This window comes from Vicugna pacos, chromosome 2 (assembly GCF_048564905.1).
Source record: "Vicugna pacos chromosome 2, VicPac4, whole genome shotgun sequence".
Lineage (NCBI taxonomy): Eukaryota > Metazoa > Chordata > Mammalia > Artiodactyla > Camelidae > Vicugna > Vicugna pacos.
This window is the reverse complement of record NC_132988.1, coordinates 13,918,352-13,939,359: the sequence shown is the minus strand read 5'-3', so window position 1 is coordinate 13,939,359 and position 21,008 is coordinate 13,918,352. Positions and strand designations below refer to the sequence as shown.

General features: G+C 38.2%; 1 protein-coding gene across 15 annotated transcripts in view; it reads right to left on the bottom strand.

The window, feature by feature from the left end:
* Positions 1–21,008, bottom strand: part of SH3D19 (SH3 domain containing 19) — a 163,578-nt gene that overhangs the window by 47,382 nt on the left and 95,188 nt on the right. The window lies entirely within an intron of this gene.

Sequence of the window (21,008 nt, the reverse complement as noted above, 5' to 3'; positions counted from 1 at the left end):
AGATCAGAATTAAAAACATCACCACCTAAAAAAAAATCTTTTGCCTGCTTCAACTTTTGTTCAATAGCTGGTTGGTCCTGGCTGCCTCCGACTGTGTGACCTTGGGCAAGTAACAGAACCCTTCTGAGCCTCACCTTACTCACTGGTCAAAACTCACCAGCTGCAAAGGTTAATGCTACTAGTTTGTGAGGCTGTTTGTTCATCTGATTTTTGTCTTTATTCAAAACAGATGGAATAATTATTTTTGGAATCATTTAGAAAAAATATGCAACCATGAAAGTTTAATGATATGATTTAGAAAGAAAGCTTGTTTATAAAATTCTTTATTTTTTTTCAGAATGCTCTTTTAAATTTTATACTTATTTTTGAATTTATGCTCTTTTAAAATCTATGCTTATGGTCATCTGGATAAATCCTCTTGCTGTTCCTTAGGTAGATAAGAAAAAACTTCAGGAAGATACAATGATACATAGTTTATTTTATGAGAGGGGACCCTTTAGAACATACTGTTCTGACAGACAAGAAAAAATTAAGCTGCAAGTGGTCTTCAGTATCATGAAGCTAGGACCGTAATATAAAATATAGATATTTTCAGCAACACTTTCTTTTAAATAAAAAAAAAGTTTTTAAAGGCTTTCTGTAAACAACTACCTGAAAAAAAATTTAGTATCAGGTAATATAGAGGAGGTAACAGCACTAAAACACAAGTAGGTGGACCGAAGTGTTCAGAGGAAGCTTCTTGGTGCAAAAGTGGAGAGATTCCGTGTGTTAATATTATGTTGACGCAGGTACAGTAATTAAAAGGATTAGAGTCAGTACTTAGAGCCAAAAGCCAGCCTCCTATGTGTCTAGGAAGAATATAAGAGATTTTATTGAATGTCTCCATTCAGTAGTCTCCTTACTCAGTACCACTGATTTGATGGGATGTCGTCACACTCTTTGCTACCTCTGTGAAGGAGACAGGTGTACTGACTGGGGTGGAACACGGTGGGGGGTGTTTGGGTTGAATTGCTTCCCCTCCAAAAAAGACACGTTGAAGCCCTCAGCTCTAGTACTTCAGCATGTGACCTTATTTGGAAACAGGGCCAATACAGATAAAATTTCTACAGTAAAGAGAAAGTCATACTGGAGTGGGGCGGGCCTCTAGTTCTAATGTGACTGGTGTACTTGGAAGACCATGTGGAGACAGAGATACACAGGGGCAGTGCCACGTGATGCCAGAGGCAGGAGGATGGGAGTGATGTGGCTGCAGGCCAAGGAATGCTGCCGACGGCCCACAGGCCCCAGAAGCCAAGAAGAGGCAAGGACGGACTCCTCTGCGGCTTTCAGAGGAAGCAGGACCCCACTGACAGGCTGGGTTTCAGACTTCTAGACTCCAGAGCCGTGAGACATTAATTTCTGTCACTGTAAGTCACCTAGTGTGTGGTACTTCGTTACGGCGGCCCCGGGAAACTAACACAGGGTGGCCGTCCAGGGTGCTGAGTAGATGAGATAATTCATTGAGCTGTACACTTCGTGCACTTCTCTGTATGTTACACTTTAATAAAAGTTGTGTGTGGGGTTGGAAACCGTGGCACAAAATAGAATTTTGACTGAGGTCAGCTCAGGTTCTACAATTCTCAAGACTTGCAGCATCACTTTTAGGTTAGATTTACAAACCAACCAAGCAACCAAGCAACCAAAATCTTATGTCTGTAACGGCATTTCCCAAACTCTATAAAGTTTCCATTTCTCCTTTAGAGGTTGACAGAGTTTATGGAAGGTAGAATGAAAAAGGAGGCCCATGATTAAGTACGTCTCAATGGGAAACAGTTTTGGGAGATGCTGGAGAAGCCTCCAGGCTGTGTGGTGCACAGAATTTCTGTATCTCAAATGTAGCTGAGGATGCAAAAACCGTGGTTCTGAAGATGACTCTTCACGCCCATCTTTCTGCAGAGCCCAGGCTACAGGTGAAGGAACCACTCCACAGTCTTAAGAGAAAACCTTACAGACGGAAGTCCTCCCTCAACGTGAGCTCAGGCTCATGTCTCAGCTGGGAACAGCCAAACCAGATGGCCACCAGGGGGCAGTAGATGCAGCCACACAACCCCTGATTAGAGGAGGGGGCAGCAGACCTTGTTCTGGATCCAACAGCCCACATTCACTTCTGGTGCCTCTGCTTGCCAGCTGGTATGACTTTGTGCAAATTAAACTACTTAGCTTCTCCAAGGCCCCTGGTTTCCTCACATAAAAGCAAGGATAACCCACTTCCTTCATGAGGTCGTTGTGAGGAGTCAGAGGGAGAATCCATTAATACATATGTGACATAGTGCCTGGAAAGAAGTGTGGGTTCAATAAATGTGAGCTGCTGTTAGCATGATTCATGTTTGTGCACAGTCTTTAGGGGGATCACAAAGCATCTGGTAACACATACAACCCTTGACAGCTTCTCATTTTGGGGTCTGATATAGATAGTAGGCCTAGCAGTTTCTGTTTTTAAAAGACATTTTTCTTTGAAATTCACTTGGCTCTCTTCCGATTTCTGCTGTTCAGATGGAACCTGAGCTCAGGCCCCTTCACGACCAAACAAAGGGCTGTGAAACTGCATCTCTGCTCCATGCTAAATGCAGAAGCCTGTGTCCTGGCTCTTGACAGAGCTGACCCAGATCTTTTGCCTTCTGCTCTTCAAGTGCTGCTGCTCTATTATCAGGTGCCCTTGTTCCTGGTGTGGCAGATAAACCTGCTCCAGAGTATGAGAGTCAAAGAAACTTCCAGAAGGGAAATAAAAGGTTGGGGAAATGGCTTTCAGATACTGAGGAGGAGAACCAAAAGCCAGGGTCAAGACAGAACTGTCTCAGATATGACTGCCTGATGATCCGTCTTCCTTCTGTCCCTTCGTCCACTCTCCCTCAGTAGCCCTTCTCGGGCTGTGCTGTAAGGTCACTCACTGTGTCTGCATATAACTTTACTTAGTTGTAAAGAAGGTGGTTTTAGGAAAGAAAACTGCATTTTAAAAACGTTTCTTAACATAATGAATTTCTAATGATGAGATTTCAGCGACGAAGATGATGAGAACAGCTTATTATTTTGTGTGCCAAACACACAATCCATTTTGAAAATGAGGAGGAACTGAGGCTTAGAGGTTAGGGCTGCAGTCACACAGCTGGTAAGTGGCAGAGCCAGATGTGAATTCAGTACCGTCTGATTATAGTCCAAAAGTCCATAATTCACGCTTGGGTAGTTGGGTAAAAGTTTCCGGATGCTCCACAAAGTTCAATAGGTAGGCAAATACCCCTGGGCATAAAGCTGGCCCCTCAAATATCACGTCGGACTTTCATCCAGACTGTGCAGATACAGGGATGAGCAAAACAAAGGCTGGCAGGTGCAACACTGCACTGTTGTCAACAATGACAACAAAGCACAATGATCATTCTTAATCTCATCTAGGGAAATCCAATCTTTCTTTACATTTTGGATTATGTTTTATTTATCATAATATGACAGAGTCTAAAAAATACTTATACAACTTTCAAAAAAGCAGCTTGTTTCCAACTGTAAATTCACCCCCCACTCCTCCCCTTGGTGAGGAAAAAATGATTTTCACAAATCTAGGAGTCGCTGGATTTGGTGTGTTTGGTACACAAATCAGAACAAAGCCTGCAAGTGCCCACTGTCATCATCACATCAGTTTTTGGAGTTCCTTCTATGTGCAGAGACAACTGAATATATTTTTTAAAATGCATTCTTTATAAAAATCCTTGATAAAGGGCATAAGCATATCATTAAAGAACCAGTCAATAAAGCCATTAGCTTAACAAGGAGTTAAACCAATGTGATCTAGAGGTGCAGCCCTCTAGTCAAGCTGATAAACACGCCAGTGCATATAAAGTTTATCCCCTTGTACAACCTTTTCCAAAGGCTCTCAACATTTGTATGGATTAATCTCCACCTCCCAGCAGAAAGTTTTAACTAGATTGGTGTGATTTTTTCAGGCTAGAAGAGGTATTCTGCTTCATCCATTCTTTCAAACAGTAGTTATCACATGGGTGATATGTATGAGGCACCAGGAATGCCTTGAAAGCACAGATTCTGACCCCAGTGAGAAAGACAAATAGTGCAACTGCTTTTCTATTAACAGAACATATGGGTAGGCACAAGGAGCTATGGAAGCAGAGAAGGTATATATCATTTGATCTTGGGGTCTGAGGAAAGGCTCCCAACATGTGATACAGGTCTTCACTGAGACCTGAAAAATGTGTAAGAGGAAACGTTCTGAGGAGACAGTGTCAGATAGCATGTGCAAAAGGTCAGGAGTGAAGAGACAGCTGAGCTTTGTCTGAGCACAGCAAATGAAGAAGCCATCGTAAGAGATAAGGGATTGGAACCCAAATGCCACGCCAAAGGATGTGGGAACATGCTGTGCAGGGAAGTGTTGATGCCAGGCGTGACCAGCTAGATTAAACACTAAGATCCATGGGTCAGGGATATGACAGCAAAGTGTTTCAAAAGCAAGTAGGAATTTCTCTGGAGACCTCTCTGGAACAAGCACTGTTGACTGTAGCTGGTCTGTATGCACCAGCCATGATTTTTTAAAAATTTGGAGTATAGTTGATTTACAATGTTGTGTTAATTTCTGGTGTGCAGCACAGTGATTCAGTACAGCATAAACACACACACACACACATAGATGTATACTCATTTTCAGATTCTTTCCCACTATAATCTATTAAAAGATATTGAATATAGTGCCCTGTACTATATAGTATAACCTTGTTTATCTATTTTATATATAGTAGTTTATGTCTGCTAATTCCAAACTCCCAATTTATCCCTCCCTCCCTTCCCCCTTTAGTAACCATAAGTTTGTTTTCTATATCTGTGAGTCTGTTTCTGTTTTGTAAACAAGCTCATTTGTATCATTTTTTTAGATTCCACGTATAAGTGATATCATAAGGTATTTGTCCTTCTCTGTCTTACTTCACTTAGTATGATCATCTCTAGGTCCATCCATGTTGCTGCAGATGGCACTATTTTATTCTTTTTTATGGCTAATATTCTATTGTATAAATATACCACATCATCTTCATCCATTCATCTGTTGATGGACATTTAGGTTGCTTCCATGTCTTGGCTATTGTAAACAGTGCTGCTATGAACAACGGGGTGCATATCTCTTTTCAAATTCCAGATATATGCCCAGGAGTGGGAGTGCTGGATCATATGGTCACTCTATTTTTAGTTTTTTAAGGAACCTCCATACTGTTCTCCATAGTGACTGCACCAATTTATATCCCCACCAGCAGTGTATAAGTTTCACTTTTCTTCACATCCTGTCCAACATTTATTATTTGTAGACTTTTTTGTTGATAGCCATTCTGACCGGTGTGAGGTGATACTTCATTGTAGGTTTGATTTGAATTTCTTGACTAATTAGCGATGTTGAGCGTGCCTATTGGCCATGTGTATGTTTTCTTCAGAGAAAGGTCTGTTTAGTCTTCTGCCCAGTTTTTGACTGGGCTTTTTTTTTTTTTTTAATTGAGTTGTATGAATTGTTTGTATATTCTGGAAATTAAGCCCTTGTCGGTCACATTGTTTTCAAATATTTTCTTCCAGTCTGTAGGTTGTCTTTTTATTTTGTTGATGGTTTTGTTTGCTATGCAAAAGCTTATAAGTTTGATTAGGTCTCATTTGTTTCTTTTTGCTTTTATTTCTTTTGCCTTGGGAGACTGACCTAAGAAAACACTGCTATAATTCATGTCAAAGAAAGTTTTGCCTATGTTCTCTTGTAGGAGTTTTACGGTGTCCTGTCTTATGTTTAAGTCTTTAAGCCATTTTGAGTTTATTTTTGTGTATAGTGTGCGAGAGTGTTCTAATTTCACTGATTTTTCACGTGGCTGTCCAGCTTTCCCGGCACCACTTCACCAGCCATGATGTTTATGGCATGCTTGACTTTTTAAAAGGGTTTATGAATAAATCCTGGAGTGCTGGAGGGTATTATATGTCTTGAATTGTGGGGACATCCACATTTTTTTAAAACATTTTTTATTGATTTATAATCATTTTACAATGTTGTGTCAAATTCCAGTGTTCAGCACAATTTTTCAGTCATTCATGGACATAAACACACTCATTGTCACATTTTTTTTTCTGTGAGTTATCATAACATTTTGTGTATATTTCCCTGTGTTATACAGTGTAATTTTGTTTATCTATTCTACAATTTTGAAATCCCAGTCTACCCCTTCCCACCCTCCACCCACCTGGTAACCACAAGTCTGTATTCTCTGTCTGTGAGTCTATTTCTGTCCTGTATTTATGCTTTGTTTTTGTTTGTTTGTTTGTTTTTGGTTTTGTTTTTTAGATTCCACATATGAGCGATCTCATATGGTATTTTTCTTTCTCTTTCTGGCTTACTTCACTTAGAATGACATTCTCCAGGAGCATCCATGTTGCTGCAAATGGCATTATGTTGTCGGTTTTTATGGCTGAGTAGTATTCCATTGTATAAATATACCACATCTTCTTTAAACATCCACATTTTTAGGAATTAAATATATGGATGATAGTATTGACACACTAATACTTCATGAGATAAATAATGAGGAGAGGTAGGAAAAAGATAAAAGTGAAGAGGAGGTTTCTGGAAATGCTAGAAAGGCACTGGAGAAGTCCAGGGTGTCTTATTCACGCATACATGTATTAATTTATAGAGCTCTCACTAGGTAAAGGCATTTTGCCACAAACAGGGGACACCAATGTTGGAGATAAATAACCTCTTTCCTCAAGAAGTATGCAGTCTTACTGACAAGAGTGTGAAAAAAAATATTATATAAGGTATTATGGGAGCCTGGAAGAGGCGTGTCTAAATTTAGCCCTGGGAGATGTGAGGAAAACACAGATTTGATGCTTAAATAGAACCAGCGCAGGTTTCCTCAGCCTTGGTACTGCTGACATTCGTTAAGGGTGGGAGTAGGGGAGTGTCCTGTGTATCACAGGGTGATTAGCAGCATCCTTGGCCTCTACCTGTTAGATGTCAAAAGCACACACCCTCTACCCCTCTGCAGTTGCGACAACCCAAAATGTCTCTAGACTTTGCCAAAGCTAAGTTAATGTTAACAAAACAGAGTAATAGAATTTATGTGGGTGGGAGAGAAGCTGGCTTTCCATTTCTGGCTGCCAAGTTGATGGTGACAGCAGTGGGATAAAATGTGAAGGCTGGCGGTGGGGGTGGGGTGGGTGGATGTGAGGGAGTAGGACAAAGGCAGTGATGAGAAGAGAAGAAAGAAGTAAAAGAAATTTCTAGTACCAAGAACAGTTTTAGAGACGTGGTACTATGGCTATATCAGGTGAAAAAATTAGTCTTTCTAAGAAGGAACATAAAAAGTCAGTCATTCTAAGAAAAGAACCTTTAAGTTCGGTGTTTATAAACCATGGATTAAGTGTACTACTTTTTTATGATACCTATTTCAGGACTACAATAAAGCTTGACTTGCTGCATTTCAGGGAAAAGATCATTACAGGTACTTTTATAAACAAAGCCTTGGGCCAACTCTGATTTGATTCTCAAAACAGAAAGCAATAGTGTTATAGAATAACCAGAATACCTGTGCTTACATCTTTTGTGTGCATCAGTCAAACTTTTATCACCCTATATTACCTGCTAGATTAAGGCAATATTATGTAATGGGAGAAGAAAGTATAAGTTAGTAAATAATATTTTACTGCTGAGACAAATGTAAAGCTACAATGCCATCTTAAAAGTGTCTAAGTTAATACCATCATCACAATATGTAGGACCAGCTCTGATAAACTGTGAGGAATGGAAAAAAAAAAGTGTAGTTACTTCAAACTAATGAAAACAAATTACGTTTTAGTTCTAAAACTCTGATTAAAAAAAAATTAAGCTACGAGGATATATTTTACAACGTAGGGATTATAGCCATTATGCTATAATAACTATAAATGGAATATAACCTTTAAAGTTGTGAATCACTATATTGTACACCTGAAACTTATATAATACCGTACACCAACTATACCTCAATAAAAAAAATTAAATAAAACTCTGATTAGCTTCCATAGTTAAAATTTGGGTATGGTGGGGGTGGGGGGTGGTGGTGAATCCCTTCTTAAGAATTAGAAAATAAAGATTAGTGTAAAACCTAACTGAGATTCAAGTAGAATGGCTTTTGCTAAAGTTAAAAACTATAACAAAACTACAACATACTTCTATTAATATTCTGAAAGCTTTAGGCAAAAAGTTATATGAGTTCTGAGTTCACTAACTTTCATCACCATTGACAGCTCAGTTATAATCACTTAAATCTATAATATAACATCAAGTTACATCAGGTATTTTTCTACTTAATCTTTATCAAAGACAAGAAAATCCTATGTCCAACCTTTATCTACATACTTGGTTTCAGGACAAATAAAGTTAATACATACTTAGATGAGTTTCATTAATATACTCTACCTATTATAACATTTGTAAAATGAGTTCTATTGACAGTATATGTGTGAACATGGAGAATATGCAGGGCAGGTAGAGAGACAGCAAACAGGATGCACGAGGTACCTCCAGGCCAGCAGGACTGCAGTGGGGAAAGTACAGGATGTGGAGCCAGCCAGAGACCTGCTTTTCTGTTTGTCTGAGCTCAGTCAACTTACTTACTTGCTGGAATTGTTTCTTATCTGCAATATGTGGATACTATTGCCCATCTTTTGGCTTGTTACTTGACTGAATGAAAAAAACTACATAAAATATACAGCACAGTGCTTGGCACATATTAATGTCTCAGAAAATGTTAGTTCTATTTCCTACCCTATTTTCCAATACACAAATTTCTGTAGTCCGTAATTACATGAGGCTGAAACTTTTAGAGCTATCCTGCCAACACCAGTTGAGCTGCTCTGTCGTTATCATAGCCTTACCTTATAAATTCAAATAATTGACTATTTCCATTTCGGTTGCGATTATTATGCACAACTTACAACCATTCTGAGTTTCACAATGCATGCTTCTCATGTACCTAATCTCTCACCAAGCTGAAGCAATAGCAAGGTCAAGAGAACAAAGCGGACCAACATGCTTTTGTGAGCACTGCATTTTCCCCGTTGAGAACACAGATCTTTGTTTTTCTTTAGGTCATCCTTCCTATGACGTTTTTCACAAAATGCGCATGGTGATCAGTAGCTCTGCAGAGCTTCACATTTCTTTAGCTCCGTTAAAAAAGAAGTCCCACAGAAGTGTTCAAAGATTCTGGAAGAGGCTTTTAATGTTACTATCAGTAACTATAGTACATTTAAAATTAGATTGTTGCCCTGTCCCTTCCAATTCTTTGAGTTGTTTTCTCTTTTTTTCCATGCATGCATGTCTTTACTTTCTAATTAGACTGTAGACTTCTCAAGGAGAGAGAATGTCCTCTACCCATTTTTATAGTGCAACTCAGTGGAAATGTATCATGTGCTCACTAATGTGAACTCCATCCTACTCACAGAGAGAAACAAATATCATTTGAATAGTCCAGGTGATTCCACCTACAATCTACTTAATAAGCAAATCCTCAGAAATAATTTTGATCCTGGATTTGTTCTGTCAGTTTCAATCCCCAGTTATACCTTGTATGCACACCTTGCCAAAACTGCCTGGGTCTGATGTTCAAAAATAGGTATTTTTCATACAAAATGTCACCTTGATGAGCAGGTGAGCATCTGGTGCTCAATGAAGAACAGTACGCTCTTCTAAAAGTAGATGGAAAACTGGCCAGTTTCACCTTTTTAAGAGATGGTGCTTTAGACTCCAACATAGCACCTAATTTGGCAAGAAACACTGTTCTTTAAGTGTCAATTATGGAATTTCAGGGGTTATTCTGCCTATTCACAGATTTTTCATTGTACAGTATCTTTAGAACCTGTCTCTTTTTAAGTTAAGCCTCTGGTAATTCCCAAGCAATGAGCAGTAGAAACTTCACTGGTGTGCTGCTGAATTTCAAACCATATGTCATACACAACAGCATACAGTGATGTTAATCAGATGCAGCTATGGGTTATGTTAGATGACACAGAGGCATGTACCATTTGCTCTGAGGAGAGGAAAGGGCATGTCAACTCACCACCCAAGAAACGAGGCATTTACTGCAACATGTGAGAACAGGATCTTTAGCCGGATCTTCAAATGTTAACACAAAAAGTTTGAGAACTACGGGTCTGATGTATAACCGTGTTCAACAAGCACATGTTGAGTGAACCAAGGAAATAATAACCAGAGTAAGTATTTTCTGAGTTTATATCTTTCCTCTATAGTCAACCTAAACTGATCTATAGAATGAGTTTATATAGAAAACTTAGAAAGACAAAATTTAATCCTCCCTTTGCTGGATATATAGCAATACAGAAGGATTAAATCTTATGATTAGAAGTTCTTTGTTGGTAAAGGGTGTGAAAAGGATCACACAGTTCTAAAGGAGTGTCCCTTATAAGCCAGGACAAAGGGAAGGATAATAAAATGTTAAAGAAATAAGTGGCAGTTTTACAGACTCACATAGAAAACAAACTTATGGTTACCAGGGGGAAGGAGGTAGGAAGGGATAAACTGGGAGTTCAAGATTTGCAGATACTGACTGGTATATATAAAATAGATAAACAAGTTTATACTGTATAGGTCAGGAAACTATATTCAGTATCTTGTAGTAGCTTATGGTGAAAAATAATATGAAAATGAATATATGTATATTCATACATGACTGAAGCAATGTGCTGTACACCAGAAATTGACACAACATTGTAAACTGACTATACTTCAATAAAAAAAAACACTCAAAAAAAAAAAAGAAAAGAAAAGAAAAGAAAAGAAATGTGTGGCAGTTTCAGTTTAAAGCCCCCCAAACATCCAGAAACTGATTTTTCAAACTTTGGTCTTAGTAGCTGATGATATCTGTATTTCTGACTAAAAGACAGGCATGTACTTATTTATTATGAGAAAACTTTGATTTTCAACTAAGAAAGTTAATACTTATTTCATTCCAGGCATTATGCTAGATACCAAGGAAATAAGATTTACAGCTAGGACATGGTCCCTGGCTGTAAGATGCTCATGATCTAGTGAGAAACCTGTGGACAGAAGGTCACAATTTGTATATATTTCTGTTTTTCTTAAAATTAGGTCTTTCATATACTTGGTACCTTGTATTAGAGATGTTTTTGTTATTTCTTCTACTAGACTATAAACTCTTTCTCAGGCAATGTAGACACTGGAATAATGTTGCATATAAACCTTACATTTTATAAATTATGGCCAATTAAAAAAACTAGGTAATTTTTAAAGTCCTTTTGGCATGTTCATATTCCATGCCATAAAATATTTTAGATGATAAGTAAAGAAGTCTCCTGAAAACAAATGACTCATGCAATTCCACCCTATTTAACAATGACTTTTAAAGAGAAGTTTTCTCTTTTTTAAAGAAAGAAAATCCACACCCTTCCCTAAAACCTGTCATTCTGGTGTAAAAACCTATATGCAGCTGAGCTCCTACTGGACAAGGTTCACATATCCCCTTTGGTCACTTCTCTATTGATGTTCAGGGAAAACCTAGTATAAACTCCTGTGACAGACACGAGACTGGCAGGGGACTCCATCTGGCAAGAGAAATTAGGATGCAGGCAGCTTGGTGGAAATCCAGAGTCATTTGGTCACACTACAGAAGGAATAATTTAAAGGCAGATGTTTCCTACATCGCAGATCACATACAGAGTCCTAATGCCTACATAGTAAGAAGCAAAAACCAAGTGAAAGCCCTCAGCTCAAGGATGAAAAAATACTCAGGGAGAAAAAAGGAGAAAAAGTTTCTCGTAACAGATTAGTTTATATCACTTATCTAGAAAAATCTGCTTTATGGCGGAAGTTTGTTTTTTAACTAAACATATAGAAGTACTCCAATATGATGGTTCTCATCAGAACATATCATCTATTTTTCTCTTCTCTTGGTCCTATTATGCAAAAGGCTAGAAGAGGGTGGATTGTAGAAAGAGGTAACGACCCCACCCCCTACACTTGCTACTGTAAACTCAGAAGAACACCTGGTAACACTGTTTGATGTCAGTTATGGAGACTAGCTCTTTTCTAACATTTCTGACTATAGCTTTTCACTATCTTTTTTCTTCCTTAGTGCATGAACGAATCGAACATTTAAAAAATAACCTGAGAAACTCAGGTGTCTCCTTTGGAGACACTGAAAAAATCAAAGACATATATATGTAGATAAATAAGAGTATCTGATTAATAGATTATTTGACATTTAGGTCATAAAGGATACAGGAGGACAGGTAGGAAGGATGGAAGGAGGAAAAGAGGAATGAGACTCTATACACAACCTGATAAATCTATCAGAGTAAAAGTCAGGGGATTAATTTTTAGTAGAGGTACAATTAGTACAGACCAATATTTCTGGCTTTCATTTTGACAACATTCCTAACTCCTTTTGAATAATTCAGGATTGAAACCTAGAGGAGATAACCGCATAGCACTGGTGCTTGGTGTCTTCTGATGATGTGGCAATCAAAGTCAGCACCAAAACTCAAAAGTTCCAGAAGTATTCGGAGCTGGACTAGTAACAAAATATGTTACAAAGGGGTGTGTGTAGGCATATGAGTATCTGGGAAGATGCCTTAACCTTAGCATGTGGTGGTTTTCAAATGAAACCAAATTCATCTCAATTAACCAGCATGATATTCTCTTGTAAAAAAATAAAACTTTGTTACTAATAAAAATGAATGAAAAATCAGTGGGTTTAGTAGAAGGCAGCAGGGAAAGAAAAAAGGTGAGAAACATGATTTCGTGTTTCTCCATTCTTTACGGGATTAACAAAACTGCCGCAAGGTATGGCAGTGTGCTGTTTTTCACTGCAAAGATAAATACATATTTTAAGCATGTGAAACTGATCGAAATATTAAGTCATACTTCCAACGAGACAGAAAGAAATTAGGTCAGTTCGAAACACAAACTTTAAAAAGGTATTACTTCTAAAATGTTAGCTCCATTTTTGATTTGAAATAGGCAAATATTTTTTGAAAGCTATGTTTAAATGTTAGTAATAAAGTGCATAAATTATTTGTTATGACACTACAAGGTTTTTCTACACCAATAATCTTGCTTTGTTTTTGCTTTTTTTTTTTTAAATTGAAGTATAGTCAGTTTACAATGTTGTGTCGATTTCTGGTGTATACAACAATAATTAAAAAAAATCTCTTTTAAAAGTGAATGTCGTAGCCACTCATTTCTTAGCCTTGTAATCTCTTGATCAAAGGTTTTAGCTGGCTAAGTCCTTCCTTTTACCTTTTGAGAGATTCCTATAGCATTATATTTCTGTCTTTTCCCCAAATCTCAGTGATGTCTAAGCCAGAATAAAATACACTTAATCAGTGGTGGAGGAAACAACAATGAAGCAATAAACATATGCAAAACAGAAAACTTAATCAATGTAATTTCACATATTAAAGGCCTTAAAATGCTTTTATTTTGCTAATAAAAATAAATACATTTAAAAAATCATTTACCAAGTACTTCAAAAACTGGTAGTTCTTAGAGTTTCTGTTAAGGCCTAAAACTAAGAACGTAAAAGAGAACACAGAGACAGCTGAGCTCATTCTAACAACATTGTTCTCCTCTGGGAATTGGAACAGCAACTTCAACAGCGGGTGGGCGGGAAAACTTTTACTGCAAATATTCAACAATTTCTCTATTACATAAGGAGTGCAAGCAGAGCACCCACCAACTAGCATCTATTTTTTGCAAAGCCACTGGAAATCTCTCCCACTAGAAGACAAGAACGTATCTGGCAGCTAAAGGACTTTAAAGTCATTTAAAATTTTGACTACCAATAGTTATAAGAAATTATCTAACACCTATAGTAAATTGCTAGATGAGGGAAACCACAGAAGAACAGGTTTTAGGATTTGCATTAGATATTTGAAGACACATTCATTTAAAGGTATGACTGTTCATGAAGACGCTGGGTATGACTGCCCCTGAACAAGTAGCTCTATCTTTACAGGACATTTTAAAAGATTCACAGTGCAAATCTGCCTCCTACAAGCATCAGGAGAAAGTGGAAAGGAGCGAAGCAAGATGAGAAGAGAAAACAGGAGAGAATGGCAGGAAGGGGTCCGGCTCTGTTGTGGGTGAGTGGAACGCCAATGCTCTCAAGGTAAGGGCTCTGCCTGAGGAGTGAGGAAGCCACACCGGCACCACACTGATGTAACTGGCCTGCTCCACGGGAGGTTCATGCTGCCCCATCCCCATGCATCCCCTCTTCCCTCTCACAATGGGGGGGAGAGGCACTGTTTTCAGGATTCTCACCGAGTCTCCCTCCTGACCAGCTCTACCCACGGTGAAATGGCCCCAAGTGAAATCTGTGGCAAATCAACAGACTATGACCCACTGATACTGAAATTTACTTCTATACGGTAGATAAACGGATCCCCAAACAATATTCAGTGTGATCTCAAATCTTATTTTTTAAATCCCTTACTTAAAAATAAACCACATATATTATATACACAGACATCTACATACCTTATATATACATGTACACATGTGTGTAATTTGCATATTTATATTTTATATTTATATAAGAAAAGTGAGAACACATCTACCAATTGGTGCACTGGAGCCAGCTCACACTAGCTCATGAAATCTGACAATTAAATTATCAGAAATTCTGCAGGCCAGTTTTTAAACATAGTCATTATTAAAAATTATATAAGCTTTATATAAATTATATAATTTTACAATTAAATAAATCAAACAAACCAACTATACTTCAATAGAAAAGAATGTAAATAAAAACATAAAAAAAGAACAAAAACAAAGTAATAAGTACACAAAACTCATCTCATAATTATTTTACTACATTTTATTATTATCTGTGCTCTCAAGATGATCCATGCCTATCAGTTCTGAATAGTGGAGATGCTACATAATGATGTGCCACTGGGCACCTTTTTCCAGTTCATTATCGATGTTGTCATGTTGGCCATGGTGGGAATATTTTCACCACAAAAACTGGCAAACTAGGGCTGAATTTATCATTTTACTGATGGTCTAGACTTAAGAAAGTAATGGAGAAAATGTTAACAATGCAGATTCAACATAAAAGCATGTTCTGTTTGTAGCTGTTACATTATGAATATCACAAAAAATTGAGAAAATATTCTTCCAGTATTTGAAAACTATTATCTGAACCAGCAGAGAAGTTGCTCAGGCCATTGACAAAATGGGTGGAAATTCTGACATATGTTTTGCTTGTTTCACTTTCATTTTACTCATTAATATAAATCAAAGTATCAACAATATTCATATTGGAATTACACTTAGAGAGCTGTTTGCTAAAGGTTCATCAGTACACCATGGCATATGATTTGTTATCTACCTGTATCTCTGTCTTTTCCAAGTTTTATACAACAGACATTATTACTTCCGTAATTTGTAAGTTTTTTTTTTAAAGATTTTTTTTGCTATGGCAAAAAACAAAAAAAGCAATTGGTTGATGTCAAATTCATGACTTTTGAATAATTAAAATTACATTCAAACCATCAGATAATCAATCACTTTCTGGAAATAGTAGGCTATGGTCAAATCTAAATGTTATTATGGGGATGAAAGTTCTCCAGAATCCTTGCACGGACAGCAGCATGTACACAGCTTCAAAAAAGCTTACAAAAAGAAAATTATCAAAATCCCTTTTGCTCCAGCATAAAATATAAAAAACCCAAGGAATTAACGGTCAAATTAAATGAACATAAACATTTAGAATTTAAAAGTCATTAAAGTAACTATTATTTCCTTAGTGTATTCTGTGTTCCAGAGATTCTTCTAGGTGCTGGGGACAAGAGTTAAAAGGACGAGCCTCTGTGTTCAAAGAGCTTACAGCAGCTTTAGCACTATAAGCTAAAGGAAAGGAAAGGAAATCATAAGCAAAACAAAATAACAACCTATGGAATAGGAGAAAATATTTGCAAATAATGAAACTAACAATGGTTTAATTTCCAGAGTATGTCAACAGCTCATACAACCTAATAACAAAAAACAAACAACCCAATCCAAAAATGGGCAGAAGACCTAAATAAGCAATTCTCCAAAGAAGTCATACAAATGGTCAATGAAAAAATGCTCAATATCACTAATTATCAGAGAAATGCAAATCAAAACTACAGTGAGGTATCACCTCACATGAGTCAGAATGGCCACCATTCAAAAGTCCACAAACGATAAATGCTGGAGAGGGTGTGGAGAAAAGGGAATGCTCCTACATTGCTGGTAGGAATGTAGCTTTGTACAGCTGTCATGGAAAACAGTATGGAGATTGTGGGAGCCCATGACTGGGTTAACAAATTGTAACAGACCCCAGCCGCTTGTCTTCTTAAAGAAGAACAACTGTGCTTAGTAACTGCTTTGCAAGCAGGCGCCTGTGCATCTGCACTCTGGTCTCCTTGCCATAAAAAGCAGAGACAATGCCTTGTTTGCATAGTTGAGGTTTTAGATAGCACTCTGCTTGTGGCAAACCAACGACCCAGGCCCTCAGCTATAAACACTGGGCGTGCCTGCTGTTAGATAGTCTTCTATCCCCAAAACAAGGAACTGGCTGGTCTGGTGGTCTGCTTTAACATATCTATAAGAATGTATCTTGTTCCCCTCTTCCCATGACTTCACTAAAGATAAACTGTAGCCGCCCCGCCCCCACCTTGCTCCCTGACTGTGGGAACAAAGGAAGGAGCCTTGGGCTGGAATGGTAAACAAGTTATAAAAAGTTGCACACTCAGAGGTGAGAAGGCTGGTTAGCCAATGATGGGTAAGATCCCCAGACGGGGGCAACCTAAGACAGGCACAGCCACCTGAGTCCAAGAAAAATGTTGTTAAGCAGCTGCTTCTCATACGTTCCACCCTGATAAGCTGTAAGGCTCGCTGGTGCCAACACGAACATGATTTACCAAAACATAAAGGGTCTTCTGACCTTGAGCTGGACACTGCCTGTTAACCATTTCCCTTATCATTCTTCTTTGCTATATAAGACTATGTAACTTTAGAGAAGCCATCAGCTCTCTCCACAAGGTGTTAGTGTGTACATTGATATTGCAACACCAACAATAAACAAAGCTTTGTACTCACTGTGATTTCTACAATCTCTATCCCACCCTGTCTTTCCTTAAATTCCTGCATTCCATCACACAACTGTTAGTGATTTCTCCTTTGATTGTACACAGTAAATGTGGGAGCATTTGAGAGGTTCATGGAGTTGGCTCCCAACTCCCTCTCGCTCTCTTGAGTTTTTCCACAGAGTCTCGAGTAATTCATTCCATCTCAGTGGGACTTCTGTAGGCCAGAACCCACAACTGGTGATGAACTCACAGGAGATTCCTCAAAATACTAAAAATAGACTTATCATATGATCCAGCAACCCCATTCCTGGGCATCTATCTGGAGGGAACTCTAATTTGAAAACACACATGCACCCTACTGTTCACAGCAGCACTATATACAATAGCCAAGACATGGAAGTAACCTCAATGTCCATCGACAGATGACTGGATAAAGAAGCTGTGGTGTATTTATACAACAGAATACTACTCAGCCATAAAAAAAGAATAAAATAATGCCATTTGCAGCAACATGGTTGGACCTAGAGATCATCATTCTAAGTGAAGTAAGCCAGAAATGGGAAGAAAAAATACCATATGATATCACTCATATGTGGAATCTAAAAAAGAGAGAGAAAAAGAAAAAAAGAGGATACTAATGAATTCATCTACAAAACAGAAACATACTCACAGACATAGTAAACAATCTTATGGTTACCAAAGGAAAGGGGTGGGAAGGGATAAATTAGGAGTTTGAGAATTGCAAATGTTAGCCACTATATATAAAAAACAGATTTAAAAAGCCTACCAGATTTCTTCTGTATAGTACAGGGAACTATAATCAGTATCTTTTAATAACTTTTAATGAAAAAGAATATGAAAACAAATATATTTATGTACGTGCAGGACTGGGACACTGTGATGTACACCAGAAACTGACACATTGTAACTGACTGTACTTCAATTAAACAAATAAATAAAATAAAAAAGAAATCCAGTGGGGAAAAAGAAAAGAAGTTATACTTAAGTGGAGAAGACAGAAAAGTAAATAGGCAAGCTCTCTTTCTTTCTAAATCAAGCCATTTTAATACAAATTAGAAAGTGGGGAACAACCTAAGGATATCTGGAATCTTTAAAAAAATCACAAAAATAAAACAAATCATGAATGTCAATTCAAATGAAATATAATTAAAAGAGAGGGTAAAGTACAACAAAACTTTAAGAAGTAATAAAATAGATTCTGAGTGGCAGGACTGTGCAGATATGAATAGTTAACATTTACCTCCCTGCAGCAGCCAAAGCCAGAGCCACTCCCCAGTCCCCCGGCTAGAACTGGCCTGACACAGCACTCCAGGCCTGATTCAGACTTCCAGTGGCACTCAAGATCATTCTGCTCACGTCTGCCACCAATGAATGCCTACGTCACCTTAATAATGTCTCTAAGATATGCTAATTGTTTCCCGGGCCATGGCTCTTCCTGTTACAAGAACTCCTTACAACAGAAATCAACTGAAATGAACGTAAGGATGGACAGACGGATGGACAGGTAGGTAGGTGGACAGACAGACAGGCAGACAGATGGATAGACAGACTTGATTTTTCTTAACCTTACTTTCAAAAAAGAAGATGTATTAAGTCCCACTACCTTTCACCCCACCAAATATCATTCCTGTTTTATCAATGGAGTGGCAGAGAGAGGACAGCCCCCCGAACACCTGAAGGTGGTGTGAGAACATTACATATTTTGCTTCCAGACAAACACTCTGTTAAAAATGGGGCCACAGTTTCCCTAGGAGAGATGTACAGCTGTTCAGTGTGAGCTGAACCCAGTCAGAATGGTATTTAGGATTCTTCCTGGAATTTGAAAAGAAAAGAAAAGGAAAGGAAAGGAAAGAAAAGGAAAGGAAAGGGAAGAAAAGGAAAAAAAAAGAAAAAAGAAATAAGAAGGTGGAGACAGGAGGAAAGAAACATAACTGCTGACGATGGGGGTCAGTATCTAAGACATGTCTCCAGTCTCTATTCCTAATCCCACCTCATTCCCATAAACCACAACCCAGACACCAACAATCTAAGAAAGACAAGGTGGGATTCCCGTGACAGGAATCCACAACAGCAGCAAAAGATTCCTTCATCTTCGCCACCAGCACCTTTACCAGAAAGTTAGCTGATGTGGGACGATCCTTGCTGGTGGGGCGGCAGCCTGGGGAAACAACAGTGTGTGAAGACAGCCAACCCACAAATACAAATCGGAAAGGGTTTTTTTCTGCCTCATTTATTTACTTTTGATACCTCTACTCTAAACAGTTCTAAATGTGAAACTTAAAAAAACTCCAAGATCTCAATTTAAATTCCCTCAATAAGAATCAATTACTTAATCGAACTGAAGTGAAGGGAATTGGACCTGATAACCACCTCGATCCAACAGCAACGACAGCTAACCTTACCGAGCACTGGTCCAATGCCTTGCACCCACCCTTAGTGGAAGACACTATTATTATCCCAGTTTTACAGATAAGAAGAGAGTTTATGTCCAAGGTCTCACAACTTGTAAATGATGAAGCCAGGGTCTGAACTTGGATGGTCTGGCTCAAGAGCCTGAGTTCTTAGCTACTGTACTTCACTGCCTCACAAAAAGTTCACCTACAACCAAATGTTGAGAGGAAAACACCAAACCCCCCCCAAAAACAAAAAAACAAAAACCCCATTTATGTAAGTGAGAATTGTGAATTAATTACCAAGGAACCTTGAGACTTGTCTTCTTTCACTGACTATCCATGCTGGAATATTCCAATCAGAGGAAATCATGAAATCATGGAAGAATGGGGAAGATGTCTTGAAGAGTATCAGGAAATAATTTAAGACTCTCATTGCTTCTGGGATTTATTCATAATATATAACATGGCAAAGAGTATATGCAAACATACGCTTGAAAATTCATGGGTCTGGCTATTTTTTGTGTTTTAGGAGATCCCACATTAAAGAGGTTGGTTTGTTTGTTTGTTTTGGCTTTTGCCTTTTGTTGGTTGAAGAAGAAAAAAACAACAAAGCCTTCTATTACTCACCAAGGCACAGGTCTGGTACCAGTGTTCGTAAGAGAAGCAATACATTTCCCTTTCCACACAATATATTATACGGCAGGGCTTTGGTTTGTACATAAATGCTTCAAAGTACTGTTCTGCTCTGTTCTTTCAGTATACTCGTGGCACCCTAACCTATGTGGAAATAAATCTTAGAATCAAAGCTATAGTCCGGGATAGTCCTAAAGCCAATGTAAGTAAACAGCTGTTATTTCTAAATTACAATATTGTTATTTCTTCTGATGTCATTATATTATCTTGTGAGGTTAATAGCAATGAAAACCCTTTAAACTGGAATTAAATAAAAGGGATTTTAATTATGAGCATATAAGGGTATCTCAGGAATTCTCCCAAACAGGAAGTGCAAGCTGAGCTTCATGCGGCACTGGGAAACAAGGCAGCTTCTTACACAAGCTCTCTTCTTCTGAGACCACACCATCCCTGCTTCTCCTGCTACAACTGGACTCTTTCTGCGTGTTCATCAGCATACCTGGCCAGTGTTCATCAGCATATATGCCCCACCGAGCCCCAAATCTAAATAATTCTCATGGCTCTCAGCTCTATCTTTAGTTTAAACTTTCAAGAGGAAGAACTTGATTATCACAGCATGTAAGTCAGAAGTCCACCAGATACGGCCAAATGGAGTAGGGCCACGTGGAAACCTGGTCACAGCTGTCTATCCTTTAGCTGGGAGGCAGTACTTACGAGAAGCAGGCAAGGGCTGGTTGCATTGCAACCAGCGCTATTTAATGAAGCAAGATTAAGTCTTACTGCATTAACATTCCACTGTTCAAAACCATGGAAACAAACACTGAAACG